Below are 8,465 nucleotides of genomic sequence, written 5' to 3' on the forward strand. Positions count from 1 at the left end.
CTGGATGGTGGTGAATCTTTAGAATTCATTACGTATAAGAGATGTGGAGATTCAGTCACTAAGTATATTCATGACGGGCAATGATAGACATTTGGATATTATGAAAATTGAGATGTTACAGGAAGGTGACTATAATATCAGCCACAAGGGGCTAAATGGCTTACTCCTCTTTCTATTTCTTATGTTCTTATGAGAGATGATTGTTTTTCATTTTCCATATCTATTGAGCATTCTAAAGATTTTTTTAAAGCATGCTTCATGCATTATATTTTTCTACATAAAATGTCATCATAAATAAGACATGTTTTATTTATTTGCAGATTCTTTGAAGACAGGCCATTCATGTAAACAGCTGCATTTGTTTATTTCAAAGCTATTTCCTCACACAAGAATTCCTGACCAGTTTCCAGGTTTTATCAATTTTATCTTTCCTTACTACAGCTAATGGATGTCCTAGCTCATAATGTTACTCTTCAGTCATTCTTTTCTGTATATATTTCTTGACATGAAAGACTGCTCATTTTTCTCAAGATATCTCAACACCAGTTTGTTAATTTTGGATAAAAACCTTTTGCATTAGTGAAGTTTGATCTTATAACTTTCAGTAATAATAGTCAAAACTAATGTTGTAATAAAATAAGAGAGATTCTGAAGAAACAAGGAACTGCAGATGCTGGTTAATACGCAAAAGGACACAAAGTATTGGAATATCTCAGCAGGTCAGGCAGCATCTATGAATAACATGGATAGGTGACGTTTTGGATGGACACTCTTTGGGACAACAGGGTCTTCAGTCTCAAGAAGGGTCTTGACCTGAAATGTCACTTATCCATGAGAACTAAAGTAAATGAAGGAATTTGCCAGACTGTGAAGAAAGTGGTTCAACTGTTTTTGCTGGAATGTGCAGAAGTTTTGACAGCAACTGATATGAAAAGGTTGGTGCAGGTCCTCTAAAGGAAAAGCAAGATATTGACGTCAAAAAATATAACTTCCATTGAACTGTTGTTGTCTCTTATTAGAACAGGATTACTTAGTGAATATTGTTTACTGCACTACATTGATGCACTTTGCTGTGCATGCCATCGCAAAACCATTGGTCTATATGGATAACTTTATTCTGTTTTCATATTTGGACCATCTGAATTCCAATGATGCAGTAAAGTACAATGAATAATCTATATTTTATACAATATAATCCCCAGCCTTCTATTAATAATTTTGGGCCACACTTTTGAATGATATCAGGTGAAATCCCTATGCATAATAAGGGAAAATTTCAAAACTAAATCTGGCTTTTATATACCACATTTAACATTGTAAAATTTCCTAAGGCTAATATTTAGTGGATCACTTTGAGATAATTTACCATGATAAAAGCCACTTTATAAATGCTATTAATCTTGCCTGACTGCAGTTTGTTGTAACCTTTATTTCCCTATTGGCTTTAGGCATGATATAACTCCCACTGCCACCACAGCCCAGGCAGTAACCAAATGTTTTCCTCTGAATATTTCTGCACCTGCTGTTCTTAGTCTTGTTAAGACTTTGCTGCTTTAAAGGCTGGCTCCAACCAAATGGCTTGGTTTCTTATGTTTAATGTACCATAGTTATAGATGGTGTCATAGTGTTGTGTAGCATTGAAACAGGCCCTTAGGCCCAGCATATCTGTTCTGACCATCATGCCAATCTATACTAATCCCACTTGTCTGCATTAATTCTATATCTCAATATGTCCTGTTCATTTATCTATGTTTTTCAGTGTCTTGGTACTTCTGTACTTTCCCCCTATTCTGCCCATTTGGAATGATTGAGACCATTGTCGTCCTGGAGCATGATTACTACATGATCTTCCCCCTTTTGGATATTCTCCAGATCGATTTCAGAATTTCTCTCTTTTTCTCATTCTACTTCAATCCTCTGGTGAATCTCCCTCGACTGAATCTAACTCCCATTTTAGTTCCTTGCTATAAATCTCTGCCGCACTTATCACAACCACACCCTGCTCCCCACCTTTACCACCACCTGTGGAAACATTACCATGGTACACGTACAGACCTTTCCCCGGTAACAAGCGAGTTCTATTTTTGCAGACAATTCCGTCTATAAATTGGAAAATATACAAAGATCACTTGATATGGTGAACATCTCTCCACAGTATTGCAATGAATTATGAGAGAGAGGGAGGGAGGGAGGGAGGGAGGGAGGGAGGGAGGGAGGGAGGGAGGGAGGGAGGGAGGGAGGGAGGGAGGGAGGGAGGGAGGGAGGGAGGGAGGGAGGGAGGGAGGGAGGGAGGGAGGGAGGGAGGGAGGGAGGGAGGGAGGGAGGGAGGGAGGGAGGGAGGGAGGGAGAGAGAGAGAGAGAGAGGGAGAACATTTTATGTTATGGGAGCTTGTCTGTTCAAAACATGTGTTTTGTAAAGATATGTATCTGCCAGTGGATTTGTTGGGGAATTGGAACCTTTACTGGTACTAATAAATCCCTGCTGTGTTGCTTAGGAAGATGAAGGATATGCTTTTTTATTACAAGCGGAATTTACATCATGCATCTTATGACATCATGGCCACTATTTCACTCTGGAGATCAAATTCCACTTTTAGTAATTGATAGTCATAGAGCTGTAGATCATGGAACAGGTGCATCGGCCCAACTTGTCCAGGCCGACCAAGTGTTGAGCTAGTTCCATATATTTGGTTTTGGCACATATCCCCCTAAACACTTCTGATTCATAGGTCTGTCCAAATTTATTTTGAAAGTTGAAATTATCTACTCCAATAACGTCCTCTGACAGCACATTCCAGATATGAACTAACCTCTGAGTGAAATAATTGGCTCTGAGATCCTGCTGAATTTGCTCCCCTCTCATTTTCAGACAATACCCTCTAGTTTTACAATCGCCTACACAAGGAAAAACTGTGATTGTTCACGTCCCTTATCATTCTGTAATCCTCAATAAAATCACCCCTCAGCCTCCTATGCACCAAAGAAAAAAATCCCAGCCTATCTAGCTGTACCCTATAACTCAAGGCCTCAAGTTCAGGTAAAATCCCTGAAACCCCAGTGAATCTTTCCTGCATCCCTTCCAACTTAATGACATTCTTCCTATAGATGGGCAACCAAAACTGCACACAATATTCCACTTGTGGTCTCATCAACGACATACAGCTGCATCATGATATCCCAAGATTTATACTCAATACCATTCTCAGTGAAGGCAAGCATGCCAAACACCTTCTTTGCCATCTAATCCACCTGAACTGCTACATTCAAGGCAGCACACACTTGTACTCCTCGATCTCTTTTCCCAGGTACTCATTCTCTGGATCTGCAATAAAGATCATCTGCAAGATGTGCCAATTCAAGACAGTCCACTCCTTTGTGGAGTGGAATTCAGATGTTATGACTGCAGGCAGACTGTGGATGGGGCAGAACTCATCATGAGGAGAAAAAAAAATCTTTGGATGACTGAAAGGAAAAAGAAAGAAGATGGCAGCAAACTGAATAAAAGAGGTCATAGTCTACCAGACTGAATGTTGTGTTTCTGTTTCATAAGTACGATGCAAATATGCTCAGAAAATCAATTTCCATAAAAATCTAGGCAATGGTTCAATGTTCCTTTATGTGTACCGAGGTACAGTGAAATTTGATTTATCATAGTCATACCAAAAAAGCAACAAGATACAAAGTCCGGGAGCAATTTGAAAAGTCCGGGAGCAGAGCAAGGACGCCCGTTGGCTGAGCAGTAAAGTAAGTGCTAATCACAGTTCAACAGGCAGTTTAAAAAGAGCGCCAAAAGGAAGTAGTAGTCAATTTGAAAAGTCCGGGAGCAGAGCAAGGACGCCCGTTGGCTGAGCAGTAAAGTAAGTGCTAATCACAGTTCAACAGGCAGTTTAAGTGAGAAGTCAGGTAAATTGGACAATCAGGCAATTTAAATTGGTGATATAAGCAAGGCTCACAAAAGGGTGCAGCCCTGTTCAGGTGCAGCCCAGTGAGAAAAGTGCGAGTCTTTGGCTGCGAGTCTTCGGCGAGGAGGCTGAGGTGAGGAGGATACCATTGTTTTAAGCCAGAGCTGGTTATAGGCACAAGGTGATGGCGGAAAAGTTGGTGCGGTGTGTTTCCTGCAGGATGTGGGAAGACAGGGACGTCGCGGGAGCTTCTGGGAGCTACACCTGCAAGAACTGTGTCCAGGTGCAGCTCCTGAAGGGACGTGTGGTGGAGTTGGAGAGGCAGTTGGATGACCTCAGGGCCATCCGGGAATGCGAGAGTTTCCTCGACAGGACCTATTGTGAGGCTGTCACGCCAAGGGTCCAGGTCGAGCGAAGGTGGGAGACTGTTTCAGGGAGGAGTGGACGTGGACTACAGGAGACCCCAGTGGCTGTGCCTATTGCAAATAGGTATACCCTCTTGGGAACTGTCGGGGCAGAAGACGTTTCCAGTCCGAGTGGCGGACCTGTTGGCAAGGATACACGACAGGGGAGACCGAAGTCTGGAAGAGCCGTAGTGGTCGGTGACTCCATAGTCCGAGGGACGGATAGAAGATTCTGTGGCAGCAGGAGGGACTTGAGGATGGTCTGTTGCCTCCCTGGTGCCAGGGTTCAACACATCACAGACCGGCTTCAGAAAATCCTGGCGAGGGAAGGCGATCAACCTGAAGTCGTTGTGCACGTGGGCACGAATGACGTCGGGCGGAAGAGGAAGGAGGTGCTACAGCGGGAGTTTAGAGAGTTGGGAAAAACGCTGAGAAGTAGGACGTCGAAGGCAGTTATCTCTGGACTGCTACCGGTACCTCGTGCTGGTGAGGCCAGGAACAGAGAGATAGAGGGTATGAATTTATGGCTGAGGGACTGGTGCAGAGAGCAGGGATTTAGATTTCTGGACCACTGGGATCTCTTCTGGGCTAGGGGTGACTTGTACAAAAGGGACGGGTTGCATCTTAACAGCAGGGGGACAAACATTCTGGCAGGCAGGTTTGCTAGTGTGACACCTGTGGCTTTAAACTAAGTAGTGGGGGGGAGGGGTTAACAAATTGTGAATATGAAGATGAGGTAAAAGGGAATACAGGAGATATTGCAAAAGACTCTCGGAAGAATGGGAACAGAAGTTCTAGAGCGGAAAAGAAATTAAGGGCAGGGCCAATTGTGAACGATGTGAGAGGGGAGGTAAATACAGAAGTTAAAGTGTTGTACTTAAATGCGCGTAGTATAAAAAATAAAGTGGATGAGCTTGAGGCTCAGTTAGTCATGGGCAAGTATGATGTTGTAGGGATCACTGAGACATGGCTACAAGAGGACCAGGGCTGGGAACTGAATATTCAGGGGTACACAACGTATAGAAAAGACAGACAGGTGGGCAGAGGGGGTGGGGTTGCTCTGATGGTAAGGAATGATATTCATTCCTTGCAAGGGGTGACATAGAATCAGGAGATGTTGAATCAGTATGGATAGAAATGAGAAATTGTAAGGGTAAAAAGACCCTAATGGGAGTTATCTATAGGCCCCCAAACAGTAGCCTCGACTTAGGGTGCAAGTTAAATCAGGAGATAAAATTGGCGTGTCAAAAATGTAATGCTACGGTGGTTATGGGAGATTTCAACATGCAGGTAGACTGGGAAAATCAGGTTGGAAATGGACCCCAGGAAAGAGAGTTTGTAGAGTGCCTTCGAGATGGATTCTTAGAACAGCTTGTACTGGAGCCTACCAGGGAGAAGGCAATTCTGGATTTAGTGTTGTGTAATGATCCTGATCTGATAAGGGGACTAGAGGTAAAAGAGCCATTAGGAGGCAGTGATCACAACATGATAAGTTTTACTCTGCAAATGGAAAGGCAGAAGGGAAAATCGGAAGTGTCGGTATTACAGTATAGCAAAGGGGATTACAGAGGCATGAGGCGGGAGCTGGCCAAAATTGATTGGAAGGAGGCCCTAGCAGGGAAGACGGTAGAACAGCAATGGCAGGTATTCCTGGGAATAATGCAGAGGTTGCAGGATCAATTTATTCCAAAGAGGTGGAAAGACTCTAAGGGGAGTAAGAGACACCTGTGGCTGACAAGGGAAGTCAGGGACAGCATAAAAATTAAGGAGAGGAAGTATAACATAGCAAAGAAGAGTGGGAAGACAGAGGATTGGGACTCTTTTAAAGAGCAACAAAAGTTAACTAAAAAGGCAATACGAGGAGAAAAGATGAGGTACGAGGGTAAACTAGCCAATAATATAAAGGAGGATAGCAAAAGTTTTTTTAGGTACGTGAAGAGGAAAAAAATAGTCAAGGCAAATGTGGGTCCCTTGAAGACAGAAGCAGGGGAATTTATTATGGGGAACAAAGAAATGGCAGACGAGTTAAACCGTTACTTTGGATCTGTCTTCACTGAGGAAGATACACACAATCTCCCAAATGTTCTAGGGGCTGGAGAACCTAGGGTGATGGAGGAACTGAAGGAAATCCACATTAGGCAGGAAATGGTTTTGGGTAGACTGATGGGACTGAAGGCTGATAAATCCCCAGGGCCTGATGGTCTGCATCCCAGAGTACTTAAGGAGGTGGCTCTAGAAATAGTGGAAGCATTGGAGATCATTTTTCAATGTTCTATAGATTCAGGATCAGTTCCTGTGGATTGGAGAATAGCAAATGTTATCCCACTTTTTAAGAAAGGAGGGAGAGAGAAAACGGGTAATTATAGACCAGTTAGTCTGACATCAGTGGTGGGGAAAATGCTGGAGTCAATTATAAAAGACGAAATTGCTGAGCATTTGGATAGCAGTAACGGGATCGTTCCGAGTCAGCATGGATTTACGAAGGGGAAATCATGCTTGACAAATCTACTGGAATTTTTTGAGGATGTAACTAGGAAAATTGACAAGGGAGAGTCAGTGGATGTGGTGTACCTCGACTTTCAGAAAGCCTTCGACAAGGTCCCACATAGGAGATTAGTGGGCAAAATTAGGGCACATGGTATTGGGGGTAGGGTACTGACATGGATAGAAAATTGGTTAACAGACAGAAAGCAAAGAGTGGGGATAAATGGGTCCCTTTCGGAATGGCAGGCAGTGACCAGTGGGGTACCGCAAGGTTCGGTGCTGGGACCCCAGCTATTTACGATATACATTAATGACTTAGACGAAGGGATTAAAAGTACCATTAGCAAATTTGCAGATGATACTAAGTTGGGGGGTAGTGTGAATTGTGAGGAAGATGCAATAAGGCTGCAGGGTGACCTGGACAGGTTGTGTGAGTGGGCGGATACATGGCAGATGCAGTTTAATGTAGATAAGTGCGAGGTTATTCACTTTGGAAGTAAGAATAGAAAGGCAGATTATTATCTGAATGGTGTCAAGTTAGGAGGAGGGGGAGTTCAACGAGATCTGGGTGTCCTAGTGCATCAGTCAATGAAAGGAAGCATGCAGGTTCAGCAGGCAGTGAAGAAAGCCAATGGAATGTTGGCCTTCGTAACAAGAGGAGTTGAGTATAGGAGCAAAGAGGTCCTTCTACAGTTGTACCGGGCCCTGGTGAGACCGCACCTGGAGTACTGTGTGCAGTTTTGGTCTCCAAATTTGAGGAAGGATATTCTTGCTATGGAGGGCGTGCAGCGTAGGTTCACTAGATTAATTCCCGGAATGGCGGGACTGTCGTATGTTGAAAGGCTGGAGCGATTGGGCTTGTATACACTGGAATTTAGAAGGATGAGGGGGGATCTTATTGAAACATATAAGATAATTAGGGGATTGGACACATTAGAGGCAGATAACATGTTCCCAATGTTGGGGGAGTCCAGAACAAGGGGCCACAGTTTGAGAATAAGGGGTAGGCCATTTAGAACGGAGATGAGGAAGAACTTTTTCAGTCAGAGGGTGGTGAAGGTGTGGAATTCTCTGCCTCAGAAGGCAGTGGAGGCCAGTTCGTTGGATGCTTTCAAGAGAGAGCTGGATAGAGCTCTTAAGGATAGCGGAGTGAGGGGGTATGGGGAGAAGGCAGGAACGGGGTACTGATTGATAGTGATCAGCCATGATCGCATTGAATGGCGGTGCTGGCTCGAAGGGCTGAATGGCCTACTCCTGCACCTATTGTCTATTGTCTATTGTCTAAAACTACATAAAGATTAAACATAAACAGCCACCACAGCGGCATGTGAGAATCCCCAGGGCACACAGCATAAGCGGAGACCCACAGCCATCAGTTCAATGTCCAGGCCCACACACATGCTCTTCACTGTGCTGTGACCAGTGTTGTACCGACCGCTGTCACTCTCTCTGCAGTCCCTGTCCGCCCGAACAGTCAGAAAGCCATCCACACTTGCACCAGATTCCAGGATGCTCTCATGGTGCGATGTCCCTGCAAACACCGAGATCACTGCACTCATGGCAATCCCTCCGAGTCCCCACCAGCGCAGGCAGCATGTCCATCTTGTTTTTCGGCGACCTCACATTCCCCACTATGATGGAAGGCGAATAACTTTTAACTTCTTCCTCCTTTTCT

The sequence above is a fragment of the Rhinoraja longicauda genome, chromosome 1 (genome assembly GCF_053455715.1).
Source record: "Rhinoraja longicauda isolate Sanriku21f chromosome 1, sRhiLon1.1, whole genome shotgun sequence".
Lineage (NCBI taxonomy): Eukaryota > Metazoa > Chordata > Chondrichthyes > Rajiformes > Arhynchobatidae > Rhinoraja > Rhinoraja longicauda.